General features: G+C 38.0%; 1 pseudogene; it reads right to left on the bottom strand.

Moving 5' to 3' along the window:
* Positions 1-2,392: 2,392 nt before the first annotated feature.
* Positions 2,393-19,391, bottom strand: part of LOC149145912 (CDPK-related kinase 3-like) — a 193,332-nt pseudogene continuing 176,333 nt past the window's right edge.

Here is a 19,391-nt window from a genome sequence, read left to right as displayed (position 1 = left end):
TTTGAAAGATTTTCTATTATTATACTCTCCTCCACTCCCGCTTGTACTCTCTCCAGAATTCCTTTTCATATCAATGACTGTTTTTGTCAACTTCTTCATGATCTGACGCAAACCTTCTACATCTGTGGTATCCTTTTCTTTGATTTCAGCCCCTTTGTTATCACTCCCATTATTCTTCTTGGACGCTTGAGAGGCTTTCTTTTCTCTGGTTGTATGATGGCATGATGTGAGTAATCATTTCATTCTTGACTTGTACTGCTTCATCGATAGCACCCTGTAAGGTTTGTGCATTACTCCTTTTGACCCACATCGCAGTAGGGATAGGGAGAGCAGTGATGTAGAATTCCATGAGCACCTCCTCGGTAGGTATAGTGTTAGCCAGGATTCTGTTGAACAAGGTGTTGAACCGGATGTTAAAATCCTTGACCTTTTCTTTGGTTTCCATTTTCAAATGGGATAGTTCTAGAACTAAGGCCGCAGGGGTTTTGTCCTCACCACACTTGTCTAAAAAGGCCTATTGAAAGGCAACCCACGAGGTGATCGATCCCATTCTCAAGCTAAAGTACCATGTGAAGGCCGCACCAATCAGAGTAAAAGGAATAGGCGACATACTATATCCTCATCGGCTACCCCAAACATGCACATGATGAAGAAGAAAGAGTGAATATGGTTATCAACGGTGTCTCCCTTCTCAGGGTCGAATTTAGGCGGTACTCTTTCTGCATTCTTGGGTAAGGGATGCTGCTGCCCAGGTATCGCTACAACATCTTGAGCGAGCCAGGGTGGGAGTGCTCCCGGAGGAGTTCGGAGTTGGTTCCCACCCAGTTGAAGCTGGTTCCCACTTGGAAGAGGAGCGTTAGCCATATTGTGGATAGGGATGTTCTGGTTGAAGGTTTCTTCGAGGCTTTCTTTATTAGGATTTCGCAAATTGGGCCAAGGATTGCCTTCAAAAAGTGGATCTTCAGGAATTTCTTCCCAAGGAGTGTCTATACTTTGCAAAGACTCTAGCACAATATCTTCAAGAGACGGGGCTGCAGAGGTCTCTTCGTTTATGGAATAGATCCTTCGATTTCTTTTAGTTGTTGGAGGTAAAGAGTGAAAGATGGGGAGCTGAGAGAGGGAACGAGCGTAAGCCCAAGTAAGTACTCTGACTAGTTGTTCTTGAGTGATAGGATACTCCCACAGTGTCTCTTCTTCGAAATGAGGCTTTTCCAAATGGGAGGAAATATCTTTTCGACCTTTACAATCCATGCATTAATATTTTCGAATCCATGACATTTATAGATGAAATCATAAAAAGTTGTGGACGAGTTTTAAAGGACCTCGTGAATTGTTATAGGTGTTGATAGATTGCTTCATAGAGGAAGACTTCAATTAAATCAACAAAAGAAACAGCTAACCTATATGCATCAAATCCTATCTACACTACTGTTAGCTACTCTAATATAGTCCTAACTATCCTAATCTATCATGTAGGAGCATAACAAAAGAGAGATTAAACATCATAGGTAAATTCCAAGTCCAAACGAATTAATTAATGGTTCACATAAGAACAAGGTTGCATCAAATCTAAATTTCAATCAAATCATTCATACAGGAATACACATTCCTATTTATACAAATAAAGCTTGCAATTGATGTCTAACACAGTTTCAAATCAGGGACTGCCTATGAATTAACTATGATGAAGAATTACATTCAAACAACCAAGGCTAATCATAAGCTGTATTGTTATCAATATGCACAAAAACAAAACACATTTGTATTTATGCCAGCAACAACACCCTATTTCAAAACATATAAAAGCAAAGGACCTTAAATCTGAAACAAAAGGCTCCTCATTGAACCAAACAGTCTTCTTTATTCATAATAAATCAAAGTTGTTCTCTCCAAACAAAAAATCCCTCCTCTCCTATCTGGAAGTAATACTTATGCCTCAGGCCATGACCCTTCGTCTTCCCCTGATCTCTTCAATTCCCCTTTTCTTTTCAATATACAAATCAAAATGTGCTGACGTAGCACAGTCAGTGTAACCGCTGACATGTAAAGGGTATATCTGCTGGAGTGCTTCGTTTCCTGGGGAATGAATAGATGTTGATTGAAAGAGAACGACTGCATGTCATCTCTTCGCACCTATATAGAGCAGACGTTATCCCCTATTATTTCCTGAAGGAAACTGAAAACACTGCACCTATCATCCCGCATCTAGCATGATTGAAGGTGTGTTTGGAAGTGATGACATCTTGATGGATCAGTGCTGTCATGGGTGCTTCTACTGAACTTAGAGAGTGCCTCCATTATGCACTATGGTGGTCCGTATTTCCTTTTGCAGAGTGTGTTTTGCAAAATCAACACCGGTGGTGCAGGGGTGTCATCTTGATATAACTTACATTTATCCATTATCAGCTCTGCTCGAATTTGCCTGCAACAATAATTCATATCAGTTATGATTATGCAAATATGATAAAAATGCTTAAAAAACATAGATCTTTCCTTCATTAAATTTTTATAACATCAAAAGGAACAAGTGTGAAAGAATCTCTCCCTGGTTTTTTAATTCATGCACTAATTGAGTCCTGCAAGCGTAAATCCGATTTACATTGAAAATCTTTGCATAACACATAACCGGATCCGAAATCTGGACTTGAAATATTACAGGTGGGAACCTATACCCTATCGGGTCCGTCATATGGGATTTTGCATTAAAAACCGCGACCATAGCATTTTTATCGAATACACTAGAAAACACGGAAAAACCCGCGGCTAGGCCGTACAACCGAACTTCAAATCTTATATACCTGGGCCTATAATTACCGGCGGGTCCGCCGTATCGCAAATCGCTTTATGTATAAACAATGAACTTTGTCGATTGCGATAAGTGATTGGGGAGGCAAACCCGAAATACATATGAGCCGGGTTAATAATCCTTTCGAGTCAGCTGTATAACACTCTCCTTTGAAAACCGGGTCCGGAACGTTTTATAAAAAATACAAGGTTATACATGGGAAAACCGCATCTGACCACAAGGCCAGACTTGAAATAATATATACCCGAATTCATAGTTATCGGTGGGTCTGGTATATCATAGCGCACCATATATATAACCCCTGGGTTCCGCCGATTGGGATAAGCGATTGGGGAAGCGGACCCGATAATGTATGTATTATAGTTGATAGTCTTGTCGAGTCCGCTATATCACATCGGCCTTATGGCTCAGCTTTGACTCCTGCCGATTGCGATATGGTTCCAGACCCGATATATATGAAATATGGTTAATAATGCCGTCGGGTATAGAAGACAACAGTGCGCCTTATATAAAACCCCAGACCCCGCTGATTGTGATATGCGATATGGTTCTGGACCTGATATATAAAATATGGTTAATAATACTGTCAGGTTCGGGGTATAACAGTGAACATCATGCCTTAGTGTTGATTCTGATAGGGGAAAAGGGGTGATTTGTGCATGTTTTGCGAAGTATTTCCATTGTAAAGAGTTATGATGGAAATAATGATGCGATATAAGGTTTCATGGGTCGAAAAAGTTCCAATGAGGAATGGAATGAAGGGCTTAGAGAGGGTTATAGATGAATCATGTGGCAGGGATTTATCAAGGGGGCCTTAACCATTTAAAAATTGAAGATTTGACTTGGCAAAGAATTAAAATCCCTGGGATAAAACAGATCATTCAGAGGGGTGCAAGATCAACTTCTAGGGGACCCATTCAAAATTGCTACCAGGGAAAATTTTAATAGGTTGGTTGTTGTGGCCACAATAAGGTAACAAGGGGAATATTCTTGGAATATTATTAGAATATTCTTGGAATATTCTAAGAACATTCTGTTGAGTTGGTGATGTCCTATTGTTCCATGTGTTTTGGGTCCAGGCCAATCAGGAGGTGACATGTGGCTAAGATGGAGCTTGCCACATGTCCTCCTAAAGGTGCTTTAAAATTTTGTATGGCAGATAGGTTGGAGGTCGGGCTCGACCCCGCGACCTACCACAACATAGTGCAATGCATTTCTAATCCACCTACATAATTTTTATTAACATATAACAGTTTCAGTTTTGTTTTAACATTTATCGTTGTAAAGGTTGGGGGGTGATGAACTTAAATGCCCCCCATGTGAACACATAACCACCAAGCTACTGAAATTTACATAACCGTAACCGTCATCGCCAACTGTTAGACATGTCGTTCGCATGTGAATGCTCCTCCTAACTACTAGCATTAACTGTGATCACTGGAGGGAGGGGGCCACCGCTAGGGGCTAGCCCCTGGGAGCATGGCCCCCATATGACCCGGATTTTGGTTCAAAGGCCTCGGTAGAAAAATTAAAGGTCCTACAAATCCACCCGAAATCTAGGGAATTTGTTGCTTCGTTAGCGGAAAATGGGGTGAAGTTGTAGGATGATGCTAGATTTGGTGCAAATTGTAGAGCGAATATTGGAGAAACTAGGAGAGGTCATAACTTCTCTAGTTTTTGACCAAATTAGATGCAGAAAGAGGATAGGTAGCCATTTTTGTACATTCTTGACTCATTGGAGTATGTTTCATAAGCATTTGAGCATTTTAAACACATCTTTTTACACTTTTCAGCATAATAGAGAGGCATAAGCCATTGGAAGCTAGACCAAGGAGACGTAGCCAGGAGGGGTGAAATCCTTTATCATGTTCATATTGTGATTTTTTTTTGGTGATGTTTTTTACATGTTTATGCTGATGTTCAGTCTCTTATTTATGTTAAAATTTCTCATAAATTTGACATAAAAATGCATTTTACACCTGCAAAATTCATGAATCCTTAAGCACAATGAAAGCATTTTATTTCTAATCTGAGGATCTTAGCATAACAATATAATATTCTAAATCAGATCACTTAAGGCTGTTTTCCAGGATGAAGTTGGAATAAGTCAAGTTGAATCACTTTTTTTGTTTCTCCCAAGATACCTTGATAGATGCAACAAACAGGTATGGTACAAGATCAAAATGCACAATATTAATCATATGCACAACCACAAAGTAATTGGAATGCACCTATGCCTTGGAAAACTTGGCCACCTCAACCCCAAAATCCATCTTGGTCACAAGGTTGGCAAAATTCTTATGGTAGGAATCCTCAATATCCTCAATTTCAATAGCCATACCCTCAATACCAACCTCAGTACTATCCTCCTCAACCTTCACAACCCACTCAACCAAAATTCCAACCCCAATTGACTTCAAGTCAACCACTTCCCTTTCCATCCACTCCATTTCCTCAAAAATCTAATCAACTACCTGCTTAACCACTCCCAAATCCAAATAATAAAGCTCCCCAACAATCCATCTATAATGTTGAGTGTCAAAATTTTCAGGCTTGTATGATAACCCCTCTAGGTTTAAATGATGTCCAACTTATATTTGGTAGAGTCTTGCAAAATAAATCACCACCCATTGTCATCCAAGAGTATAAGGAAGATAAATTCCCTGAAAAAGAGGCATCTATTGATCAATGAAATAATCCTTCAAAGGAATATGCTCCTACACAATTAGGTGATAACCAAATAAAATAAACTCCTACAATTCCTCTAGTAGAGCAACCTTCTGTTTCCCTACAAAGTCCTCCTTTTCCCGAAAGGATTCAAATTAATAGTGGAATATAAAGAAAAATCATTTTACCTTAATATAATATGTTAGATGAATTGAAAAACATTTGTATCAAAAATCATTTACTTCAAGCTAGAAAGGAAATGCCCATTTTTGCAAAACAATAAAGGAGTTGTGCATTAAAAGACCAGGAAGAAAAAGAAAAGACGTTAAAAAGATTCAATTGGTAGGAAATATTGCAGATATATGATGGGGAAACCAATAGTTCAAAAATATTTAGATCCCTATAGCCTTATTGTAAAAATTCACATTAATGGCATCGAGATACCAAACACATTGATTGATTTAGGAGCATCCATTAATATCATGAGTTAACAAACTATGGATCAATTGAAGCTCCCTAATATTCAATATAGCCCAACTTTATTGCAATTAGCAGATAGATTTGTTATTAAACCTGATGGTATATTAGAAGATGTATATATATCTTTAGATTTATGGGAATGTCCTGGTGAGTTTATGCAAGAATAATTTAGGAGGCCATCCATTGATCCTTGGTAAACCTTAGCTAGCTACAATTGATGCATTTATAAGTTGTATATCTAGTGATATGTACATTTCTAATGGAAATTATACTAAGGGATCCACAATATATTCTCCTGCAAGAACAATAACTGAAATATAAAGTGAAGTTTGGATTGATGATGATAATGAAGACTTTGAGGATATTCAACCTGTATTTACTCTTTCACAAATTGATGAGGAAGATCAATTGATAAATTTGATGAATAATAATGATTCTTCTTCATATTGTGAACAAGATCAAAGTTTTCAAGAGCAATGTAATATTGAATATTTATCATCTCAACAATCTAAAGTAGCTTTACATTCTATGGAAAAGTTTGGCAATTCTAGTAAAAATTTTTCCAGGTAAATATTAAACTTCAATAATAACTTGGTAGAACTTAAAAAGAAACAATTGATAAAGATGCTACAAAAAAATCCATCTTCCTATGCATCTGAATATACTGACATGACGGGAATTGACCCTAATACATGTCTGCATCACATTTACATTTAGGAAAATGCAAAACCAGTGAGACAACCTCAGAGAAGGATGAATCCCAATCCGAGAGAAATTGTTAAGGTAGAATTACAAAAATTGTTTAATGTGAATTTCATTTACCCAATATTAGATAACCAATGGGTTTCACCTTTAGTGATGGTTCCTAAGAAGAATGGAAATTGGACAGTGTGTATTGACTATAGAGAACTAAATAAGGATGCTTTAAAAGATCATTTTCCACTTCCTTTCACTGATCAAGTACTAGATACTTTAGCAGGGAAGAAATACTTTTCATGTCTAGATGATTTCAATGGATATAACCAAATTTAACTAGCACCAAAAGATCAAGATAAAACAACTTTTATATGTCCATGGGGTACATATACTTATAAATTACTTCCTTTTTTGTTATGTAATGCACTTGCAACATTCCAAAGAGTAGTTCTAGGTATATTTTCTGACTTGCTTCATGATTGTGTAGAAGTTTACATGGATGATTTCGCTGTCTATGGAAATACTTTTGAAGAAGCTCTTGAAAAATTAGAAAAAAAATTGATGCAAAGAAGAAAATATTTCATTGATTCATGAAAAGTATTTTATGATGTTTAATGAGAAAATTGTTTTGGGTCACCATATTTCAGGTGATGGAATCAAGGTGGATGCATCTAATGCAGAGGTAATTTCTAAAATTTCTACTTGTCAAAGATGTTAGGATTTTTCTTGGTTTTACAGGGTATTACAAGAGATTCATATAAAACTTCATAAAAGTATCCTCTACACTCTTTAAACTTCTTACAAAAGATTGTGATTTTGTTCGGAGTTTTGACTCTCATAAGGCATTTGAATCATTGAAATAGAAAATTACTAAAGCACCAATTTTAAGAGGGAGAAATTAGTCTCTCCTATTTCATATCTCAATTGATGCTTCATATACAGCTTTAGGAGATGTATTGGGATAAAAAGACTTAACTCCTTATGCTATTTATTATACAAGTAAAAATTTGACTCCTACAGAGTTAAATTATATAGTAACGAAAAAAGGGTTTTTAGATATTGTTCATGCCATAAATAAGTTTCAACATTACATTACTAGATATGAAACTTTCATTCATACATATCATTATGCTATTAGATATTTAATGAATAAACCAAGTAATAATGGGAGGATTAATAGATGGATATTTTTATTACATGAATTCAATATTACCATCCTGAATAGGCCAAGAAAGGAAAACACAGTTGTTGATTTCCTTTGCAAGATGGAAAATGATAATATTGATACCCTTGTAAAGGATAATTTTCCTGACGAATATTTTTTTGTGGTATCTACTAAAACTTCTTTGTTTGCAGATATTGCTAATTATTTGGCTACAAGAAAGTTTCCTCCACAATTATCAGCTAAATAAAGACATAAATTTATCAAGACTAGTGCACCTTACTCATGGATAGAGGGGGAATTGTACTGAACCAGCCTTGATCGAATTATCCAGAGATGTGTTCAAGAGGATGAAGTACCAGAGAGAGATCAATTTCAAAAAGGTATATGAGGTATGCATATAATATGTTTAATTATTTTTCATTAAAGGAAATATAATATTATAAATATATCGAATGTTGATACACTCTTTACAATAATGAGCACAATCATGACCTTTGTTCATAGTCCTATTCTACCACTCATTTCCATGCCCTAATCCATCAAGTAAATATCCTTTTTGAATCACTTAAAACTCATAGTTCTTAAATACCCTATAAGACCAGATCTTAAAAATCATGGCTGATCATTAATGTGTAAGAAACGTTTTATTAAAAATCGATCACTTCCTTGACATTCCCACCATTACATTACTCCATTACCATCACTCATATCATCGTTCATCTCCATCCACTCCTATTGAAATGAGGCAATTTAGGACTCAACTTCTCTCCACAATGGGTGTCATTATTCGCTTCGAACCAAATGGGAATAATTTTCTCAGAGCTTAACCATAGGTTAAGGAGATATTGCAGAAAACACGATGGTTAAAGTTTTTCGAGAATTTTGATGGCTATGAAATTAAGGTTACTAGCACCTTCGCTTGGGCATTTTATGGCGTGGAGGCAGAGATAGGTGACATATGGTTGAATATTACAAAGTCTTTCATAGCAGAGGCTACATAAATTCCTTTCCATGGTGAAAGATGGTTCAAGAGTCAGAGACTCAAATATGAGAATTGGAAAAAATTTATACATGATCCAAACATGAATGCATTGGCCTTTAATAAGGGTATTCCAATGACAACGCTCAAACCCAAATGGAGGAACCTGCTACTCGTACTGAAAAATTATCTTACTTGTGAAAGTAGGTTCAGAACTTTACATTTTTATCAGACAAGATTTCTCATGCATTTTGTCAAAGGAAAGGAGTTGATCCTACCCTATTACTTGATGCGGAGTTTAAATAAAATGTATTTTAATATACAAATGGATTCTAGAAATATTGATAGGGATTTGTACACCACGGTTTAGTGAAGATCCTTATTGAAGAACATTTGAAGTATATTTGTGATAATTGGAAAGAATTTTTAGTAAGGAATCACTTCATATAGGTTTAAGAAGAAGAAGAGCGGCCAAACACCAAGAAGAGTCGACATAGGGTTTGCTAGAACCCTAACCATGAACCTATAGAAAACAATAAATGAAGATTATCCTATTAATGAATCAGTGGAGACCAAAATTCCACCTAAAGAAGCAGAGGATAATGTTCCCTTACGTTAGTTTTTAAAAGAAGTAAAAGAGAAAATAGTCAAGATAATGTTAGAAGAAATAAAGATGACCAAAATACTGAGCGACCCGAGGAAGACCCAAATAAATTACAAAGGCGAGGTAGAAAGAAGAAAATTATGATAGAGGTAGTGGAATCTGAGAAAACATTTACAAGGAGCAAGAAAATATCTACATGTTCAAGTAAGAAGACACAACAAGAACCTCTGGAGACCATTAATCTTGAAGAAGAACATAATGTTGACATAGAAGTCATGGAAGAACTGTTACACAGTATTTTGTCACGCTTCCTGCACTTCCCTGTTGCATACCCTGAAGTGCCCGAAACTGTTCATTATACAGTATACTCATCAATGTATACATCTCGTATCCCTCCTTTAACTTTGCTTGGAAAATATCTGGAGGTTTCCCAAAAGAAATCGCTCATGAAGCCCTAAAATGATAATCATCGACCTTATGAAGCTAAAAACCATGATGATTGCCTGTTGCACCTTGTTAAGCCAGTGATGGCATCACTTTGTTCTCTCTCATACTCACGATGGTCTCAAAAAGGAATTTTTCCCAAAGAGGATGAGAAGCTTTGTGATCTAAAAGCTTGTAGAGCGACGAGCTGGAGGTGGTTTCACATAGATGAGGTCGAATCCTCCTAATTTGACCTCTTGGTCTCATCCCTATGAGCTACCTCTTTAAGATGTGAGCCTAATCATATATTTGGAGGAGGTCTAACTCTCTCTCCCAGCCTATAAATTTACCCTTTACCATTCCCAAAGGGTTGATCTATGTCCATTTGCACCCCTATGTTGAGCTTGTGCTTAGATGTTATTCATTAGACTTGGAGAAGGAGTGTTGGAGAGTTTCCTAGCTTGGACTTGGATTACCACTCAAGGAGATCCTTTCAACATCAAGGCTATGGTTTTAGGATTCCCCTTTATTCTTTAAATAATAATACAACTATTTGTTCATCTTCCCATTATATATGTTCATGTATGTATTTTTTCGGCATTCCTTGATTAGCTAAATAGATTATTATTGGATTTGCTATTGGTTTTGGCATGCTTTGTTGTCTCTTGGTAGTTTTTGTAGGTACATAATCACTGAAAGAAGTAGGAACAAGACCTTGACACAAGAAGTTCAAGAATTTCCACAAAGGAAATCAGATTAGCATTAGAGCAAGGTAGGCCTTCTCTCTTGTTCTATTTTTCAATCATAGTCTAGGAAGATGTCTAGTTGATTGTCCTCTCAATTTGCTGGACCCACTCATTGGGCTAGAGGGATCATCTATGTCCTCAGAGAGGATTAGCCTTGTCACCAAAATGGTGACTCCGCTGGGGATCCTATGACCTTTTCCTTCCTTTCCTTCACATTGTCATTTGTCATTTGACAAGTTTGGTCAACCATTGATTTTTAGACTTCATTGCTTGCTTGGAGTTAGTGTCATTACCTGGTAGATGTATGAAGATTGTTAAGTTGAGATATCTTTGAAAATTTTAGATTTCATTGTCCTTTTCCTCAACCATCGTGGATATGAACTTGATAGTTGCGATGATATCAGAGGTTTTTTAGTTACAGTAGCGATGATCGCTACTTTACTGCTGACAGGTGCGATGATTGCAGAAAACTTAGAAATTTAGGGTTTTCTCTTTGATTTTTGGTTTCAGTTGTCTTCTCCTTGTGATTTACTAGTGTGTTTGTTCATTGACTCTCTCATTGTCTGCTTGCAATTTCCTTTTGACTTGGCTTGAGTGTTCTTGAAGTTTGATTAGCCATTTATGGTTCTAGGTCTTCTAGGTCAACCTTAGTACACTCATCGATCTTCTGATTGGAGATCATAGATTGATTGCCCACGTTTAAAAGCCTTTGGGTGTTTAGATGTGCTTGCATATTACTTTTGGTTCTTGTGACTTAAGTTGTTTTCATTAGAGGATATAGTGAAAGTTGCTTAAGCTTCAATTAACAAACGATAGAATACAATTCAATCTTCTCATTGGGATCAAAAGAAAGTGTTTGCTTTGAAGTTGTTAAGTGAAAGTGAAATTATTTTCCTAGTTTTCAGAACATTTTGTGTTGCATTCGAATCATTGATGTGAAAGTGATTTTCATATTTCTTGGTTTTCTTGCATTCTCTTTCCCTTTGCACTAGATTACGTTTGTTGCATTTTGAAAAGGAGAAAAAAAATCATCATTATATCTTAGAGATTTTGCTTTAAGATTTGTTTTGGCATTGCATTTGCTTATCATATGAAAGATTAGATTTCATATTTTTGCATTTAGCATTTGAAGACGGTCATAGATGCATATTGCATTTGGTTTGATGCATTATTTGAGTGATTTTCTTCCCTACTTAGCTAGCCTTCATCGAATTGAAAGATTTCATTTCATCATCTAGTTTTCATTTTAGGAAGAAAAAACATCGTTAAGGACTTGAAATTGAGACATAATTACAAGATCAAATTTAAAATCTATCAATTAACCTAAGGAGCATTTGAAACATTAACAATCATATCTAGTGTTCTAGGTTAGAGACGTGTTCCAACATCTTTAAAACTTAGCCGCTGTCATTAGCTTCAACATTAGACAACACTAGCATGGACTTGTGCTTCCCATACCGTTGCATATCTAAAGGGAGACCCCTCTAGGTTGCAATCCTTTATCCATAGGAAGCCGAGTCTATCACCCTATAAACGTGATACACCAAACACAACATTCGGGGAGATTTCTTGCACGTACATCAAGTTCTTGGTCAATTTATTGATTGAGGTGTATATTGCAGTTCATGGTTACTTGGTAGTCCTTTTCCCTAGGTTCACCTGAGCAATCATTTGATCTTTTCTGACCCTTTAATTTGAAAAGATCATCGAGAAACTTGTCCTTTCACGCTCGCAAAACCATTGAAAGAAACTAGAGTCACCTTTTCGCCCTTTTCTCAACTCTTGAAAGATGAAAAGGCAATGTTTTTGTTTCTAAAATATAACTGCCCATGGTAAACATGTCATCCCAAGCAGTTGCTTCTTAGACCAAATTGAGTAATTCGCTGTTAATTTCAAGACTGTTAAAGCCTTAATTAAATTTTTTCGTTTCCTCTTTTGCTGTTGAGGGGAAGCCATCATGGCTGAACCATTGAGTCCATCTCACAGTTCCCCTTCGTTGTTTGATACTGAAGCGTCCTCCCAAGGAGTTTGTTTGTAACTTCCTCAGTCGCTTGAGGATCAAGGTGTTGAACTTGGAATTGTTCTGAGTATACATCCTTTGTCTTCTCACCTACCTCCATCAGATTCTTGGTCACCACAAGAATCTGATCCGGATTCCTTTGATAATCCCATCCGAACACCCGAGAGCCCCCAGACTCCAGAAACTCTACAAAGGCTGGTTGTTTATCCACCAAACCCATTGTTCGATCATGTTGTGATATCTCCACAGAGTCCGTATAGTCCGTACAATCGGCCTAGTATTCCTTTGGAGTTATCTCCTTGTACATCTCTAGTTCCTCGTCGCCAGTTGTTTCCATCTATGGAGTCAGAAGGCAAGATCCCAGTCTCCTCTCTGAGTCATTCGGAAGTTTCCGCTACCCACACTCCTCACGTAGATGATGAGCAGGGATATGAGTTCCCTCCAAAATGCTAACCTTTATAGGAATATTCCTGTCTCTCTCTTATCCTGAGTTTAGTGATCCCATATTGCTGCATGGTTATACCTCTCTAGCTCAATTGGTTTCAGGCACTCCTAGTGCCTCGTCATTGTATCAGAACCCCATCTGGTCTTCTGGCGCTATGCCTACATCAGGTCCGTTCATTCAAAACATGACCTCTCGACCGATTGTGCAAACTGCAGTCACTTCAGTTCTAGTTCAACCTACCATTCTGTCTCAACCTGTCTCGTCGTTTCAACCGACTCTTCCGGTTCAACCGAAAGTCTCAGGTTAGGTCTTGGTAAGTACTTCTATCCCTCCAACGAGTGAATAGACTGTGCCACCACCTGGGGGACAAGATCCGAATATCCCTATGATTTCTGGTGAAACCAATGTGAATGGATTACAAAATCACATGGTTGGAATGAATCAACCCTTTTACGGAGTTATTCCTAACCATGTTGGTCCATCTAGGTCAGGTAACGTCCAACACCAGCAGCCATATGTGGCTCAGGTCCCATTCCAACCAGCTTATGTCCCATATGGTTTACAAGCTATGCTAAATCCGCTTTACATTCCTCAAGTTGGGCCTTATGTTCAGCATGGCCAATCCATTGTGCTTAGTGGATATGTCCAGATCCAATTCAGGAACTATCAATACCCTCAAGGTATCACTACAGGAACTATCCAGATAACTTTGCAGTAGTAAGGACAACTGCTACAACCGCAAGGGAAACCTTTGCAATAGTCGCAACAAACTTTGCAGCCGTAGATGCAGTTTGTTAAATAGCCCTCCTGTTGCACAAAATATTGTCACCATGACATTCTGCATTCAGTGTGAGTCTATCACCACTCATACTTTCCTCCTATGCAAGTCTTAAACCTCAGCTCTTCATGTCAAGCCATGAAAAATGAGAGAAAGTCCTTGAAAATCTCTAAAACTCTGGTTCCACACTTTCTCTTAGCATTACCTGCGGTCCCGCACCCCCTAGTCATGTTCCCTGTGGACCTGCCTGCTCTGTTTCTGTGTAATAGGTGCAGACCCTTGTAAAAGTCAAAAAGGCACAAGTACATTCTTAAAAACTCACATTGGGTTATTTCTGGAAGCTTCTAGAGGGAATCTTGAGGTGGCAAGTTCGCTCCTTGGTGGTTCATGCATCCCATAACTAAAGGAGCTAACCCCTTGATGTGAGGAGCTTATCCTTTTGAAGGATAACTCTAGCCCTTCATTGGTGGACCTGGTAACTTCCTTCCTCTACACTATAAAATGAGGCATTGGGCTGGTTACTAGGGAGGTTGAAAGCTAAACATTTTTTAGGGTAAATGCTGTTGGAATTTAGTCTTCCTAATTGAGCTTGAGAAGAGAGATTACATACCTTTTGATCTCATTGGGAAGAGTGTGAAGCTTGTCAAAGTAGAGGAGATTCTTGCTTGGACCCTGGGAGGAGCTTGTACAACATCAAGGCACCAAGGTTGTAAAGTTCTTCTTTGTTTAAAGTTAATACAATCAAGTTTATTTTTCTCAATATGTTGTCTCTTATGGTTTATTTCATGGATTCCTTGATCACCATGATGAATATGATTTATTATATTGGCTATGCAGGTGTTATTTGATGTGTGATTGTTTTTGTTTGCAGGTTCTCAAAAGGAAACTCATTTGGACGGTCGAAGTGTGGCTGCCACAAACTAGCGTTGGACTTAAGGTAGGGTCTAAAACACTGCTTGGTTTTTATTTATAAATCGCAATATTTAGAGAAAGGTAGAATTTGTTTGTTTTGCTTGTCGCTAGATATCTATAGATACTGGGGAGATCAGTCTTGTCCACAAGAACAATTTATCCGGCCGACAAAATGGCGACTCCACTGGGGACTTGAATTTTGGTTTTTGCCTTTACTTTTACTTTGACTTGAGAAACTTTTTCTTTATTTCTGGTTTTTGCTTGATGTGTGTGGGATTGGGTAGTTTTTAGATCCTGAATTGTTTTTTGTTTTTTCACGCTTTTGAAAGAGGACCGCACGTTCTGTTTGTAACACAGTGCAGACATCCCTGCACTATTGCTTTACTACACAAAGCGGTACCGCACTTGGTTATATCGGATGCCTGCGGACCCTGTCAAATTTTTGAAAAAACCTAAAATCTTTTCATCCATTTAAGCTTAGGATTTGTTTATGTTTTTTAGCCTCTGCCCAGATCTGCATGTGTCTTGTCAGAAACTTCTTGTAGGTGAGTTCCATTGGCATTTTGGTTTTAGGTGATTTTCTAGAAGTTTTGTGTGCCTGGCTTGATTTTCGTTTGGTCTTTGTAGTAACTCAGAGTTTAGAAGCCTACGAAACCTCAGATTACCCTAGTCTTTGTGGTCTTCTTAATGAGTCTGACCGATTTGTGAAATTTTCCTTTGGTGAGAAATAGATCTCGTTTTCTCTTTGCAAAGCTTTGAAAGAACTTGTTTTGAAAGTTTTGAATTTCATTTAAAAAAAAAAAAAACATAAGATGGGTGTTTTTTGATTAATTTGTTATTCTGAACGAATTAGTGCTTAGTCTGCTTAATAACTAAGTAAAACGTCCTCGAAAAGAAATTTTGTAAGCTTTTACTTCAATTAGGATTTTAGAAATTGTAGATCTCAAGATTAGATTTTTTATAGTTTTGAGTGTTTTCTAGAAATTTTAAAATCTCTTTTGAAAAGAATTTGTTTTTGTAGTTTTTGAAGTGTTGAAAAGAAAAGGATATTTTTCGTGAGCATAATTAGTAGTCTCGTTTTTTAGTTTATTGAAAAAGGCAAAAGAGTTTTTCTTTTTATTTATATGTTAAGGAAAGATTTGTTTTTCAAGCAATTGCATACTCAACTCTTTCTTTAGCTAGAAATTCATTGAAGAAAAAGGATTGTTTATCATCTTAGGTGCATTTTTAGTGTTTTGGAGTCGAGTCTTCACACCTTAAAGTTTCATCTCCATACCTTTTGACCTAAGGAACAACCAATAAAAATAACACTTAAAGTAAAATTTATCTAGCAATCTTTTAATTTCTTGGGCTCTTTATCACCAACATAGCTTAGGCTAGTATCTTGGAGTAGGGAGTAATTAACTCTCCAAGATAGTTAAAACAAACAAGTAGCTATATATTGCGGTAGGAGATAAATTCCAATTGTTACATCTATGCTCTAGGAAGCTCCTCTTAAAGGAGTCAAGCACAAGATCATATCCGAACCAGTGGGGTAATCAATCCTTCCTCATTGGGAACGATAGAAGATATACACGTATTAAAAATAGTAAACCTTGGATTAACCATTATCGAGGAGCCTGGGGTCACTTCTTGCTAAACCTTGGATTATGTCAAGGAGCCTTCAAGGGGATTGAGCTTTGTTATTCTACCCTTGCGTGTGTATCGGATCACAGACTATTCCCCCTGGTATATTTGTTTCTATTGGTAAGCATACTGACCATAATCTATAGGATTCTTTCCTAAGGTGACGGTGGAGGGAAGATCCCATTGTACTTGGAGCAGACGTCGACTAGACTCACTTGGACTCTCTGGGGGGTTCTCTTCACTCGAGATGGTTTAGTGAAGAAACTTGTGCCAATCTGTTTCATTAAGCAGGTTGTCGAGGTAACTGTTCCAACCACCATTTCTGTATTGAATTCTGCGACGTTGGATTTCGTCACCAACTAGTGTTTTCAGCACGGAAAGTTATTGTTTGTGTGTGGTTTGAACTCCTAGATTCTTTAGGTGTGTGATTCAAATTGTTTGGTTCTTTAGAGACTTTAGGTGGTTTTATTGAGATTTTTCTTTGTTTGTGTGTGAAGTAATTAAAATATTTAATCGTGGCTGAATTACCGAGACAGTCCCGTAGACTTCGGGGGCAACCTCCCAAGTATTCACCAAGCCAGCTTGAAGGGCTACGAGCTCTTGTAACTCCTAGTGACAGTAGAGTTGGGTCACCGGAAGAAGGAGAATCTTCTTTAGTTGTTCATCCTGATTATCAAGTTCAAGCAACGGAATATATTTCCGAACCAATTTCATTTTCCGAAGTTACTGGTAGTGTTTCCTCTACTAGTGAATTAGCTGAAGAACTTGAAATTTTTGAACCTGCTTATCGTCAGGATTTGCTTCTCCAACTTCCAGTGGTCCTGGTTCACCCAAGATAGGAAGGATCATTACCCAAAATCTTCCTTATGGACTTATTGCTATTGAAGAATTCGTTACTTCGGAAGAAGGTATATCTATCCCTGAAAATAAACCAACTATAGAACTTAGGGAGTGTGAATCGATCTTTTACAATCCACCTAGGAGGGACGCTTGGTATCTTTCATTGACCAACTTTTTAGAAAATCCGGGTCTAAGTTTTTCGCCACCTCGCCTTTCTTTTCATCCAACACCCAGAGGTTATTATCCTCCTTTGAATATGTCAAGACAGTCATCCATGTTTTCTTAATCTTCGGAAACGTTTTTATATGGCGGTCCTTCTGTTCCTTCTGGGTATCAGTCACTTACTGTTACTTTTTCAGGAGCATCTCCTCAACCTATTGAACACGGGTTATCAACTGGTAATAGCGGAACTAAACTGTTTAGTGTAGAAACATTCTTATGATGTCAGGTACTATTCCAAATCTGTAGCCTCAAGGTAATCAGTTACTGCCTGGGGGGCAACCTCAAGGTACTCAATTATCGCCTGGTGGGAAACCTCAAGGTACTCAGTTACTGCCTGGGGGGTAGCCTCAAGGACAGTACATACCTTCGGGACAATACATTCCTCAAGGTCAACCCCAGACTCAGTACGTACCTCAAGGTCAACCCCAATATCAATATATGCCTCAAGGTCAACCCTAGTTCCAGTACGTGCCTCAAGGTCAGTACCCAACCCAAGGTTTCCAACCACCTTTAGGTCAATCATTTGTCCAAGGAGCTAGAAATGTACCTTTGAATTATCAACCCTACCCTCAACCCGGTTATGGTCCTCAATATGTTCAACCTTCTATGGGTCCATACCTCGGAATGAATGTAGTGTTGGATCCATCTCAATCTCAACAGATCTTGCATCCGAATGTGCAATTGTCATCTCAATTTGGACAACCTTTAGTTTCTAGTTCAACCCAGCAACCTGTCCAGCCTACTATTCAAACTTCTGCACCTGGTGTAGTTTCTCAGCCTGGGCCTACTTCGCCTCGAACTCCGCTTCAAATGACTACTGCAACTACTACAGCATCTGTTCAATCTACCCCACCTACTTCTGGAGTATCGGAAGCTCTAGTTTCTACTGTTCCTGCATCAACTCCTCAAGCATCTTTACCTCAGTCTGGACCTACAATTTAGACTTCGGTTCAGATGCCTGCAGGACAACCTGGTCCAAGTACGGTTGTCACAAGTCAACCTCAGTTTACTTCTCAACCGTACTAGGGATAGTACCAATTCGGTCTTGTTGTGCAGAACCCAGTCTATCAGTATCAACGTACCCTAGATATACTTATCAGCAACCTCAACAACCCCAGTATGGTCCGGTTAATCCTGGTTTTCCGGGAGGATATAATATCCCAAATGCAATTCCAATTCCAAGTTATCTTGGATATCCTCCTCCTGGGGCTGGTCTTATGACCCAGGGTTTTCGAGACCCTAATCGTCAGTTACCATTCATTGCAACTTTGGACTTGCCTGACTTGTCGCGCCTTACAAACGATCCGATTAATTATCTTCCGTTTTGGCTGCCAATGCCGAATAAGTTGCCCAGTGATATCCCAAAGTTTGAAGGTAAATCAGGAGAGGATCTGTCAAACCATGTGATGACTTATCACCTCTAGTGTGCATCTAACTCCATTATAGATGATTCAATTTGTTTACGTCTTTTTCAACGCACTCTGATTGGTCTTGTGGCCAAGTGGTACATTGAGTTACCGCGAGCCTCTTTTTATAATTTTAGTCAGCTAGCTACTTCATTCTTAACTCATTTTCAGTTGCCTGTCAGATATGAAAATGGCACGGAATTATTAACTTCATTAAAACAGTCAACGTCCACTTATATTTCAGATCACATTCATGAATGGAGACGTCGACGGCGTTTAGTGAAAGTTTTTATTCCGGATCAAATCTTAGCAGAATGGTTTGTTAAATCATTATTACCTAAAATCACTGAGGATGTAGCTAAGGCAGGAGTTGTTACTGAAGAGCAAGTAATTGCTCAAGCTCAGTACCTTGACCTCGTTTATACGCAGTCGGGTACTTTACACGAGAAAATCCCCGACCTTCCGAAACAAAATCAAATAACTGCAGCTCCTTCAAGGTCTCATGTCGCTGACGGTATGATTGGTTCAGTTAATACCAAAAGTAAGAAGAAATCTTCAAAGAATTCTTCTCCTATC

This window comes from Pinus tabuliformis, chromosome X, assembly GCF_031772625.1.
Source record: "Pinus tabuliformis cultivar Carrire ecotype Pingquan chromosome X, CPIR1, whole genome shotgun sequence".
In the NCBI taxonomy this organism is placed as follows: Eukaryota; Viridiplantae; Streptophyta; class Pinopsida; order Pinales; family Pinaceae; genus Pinus; species Pinus tabuliformis.
This window is presented reverse-complemented; position numbering and strand designations above follow the sequence as displayed.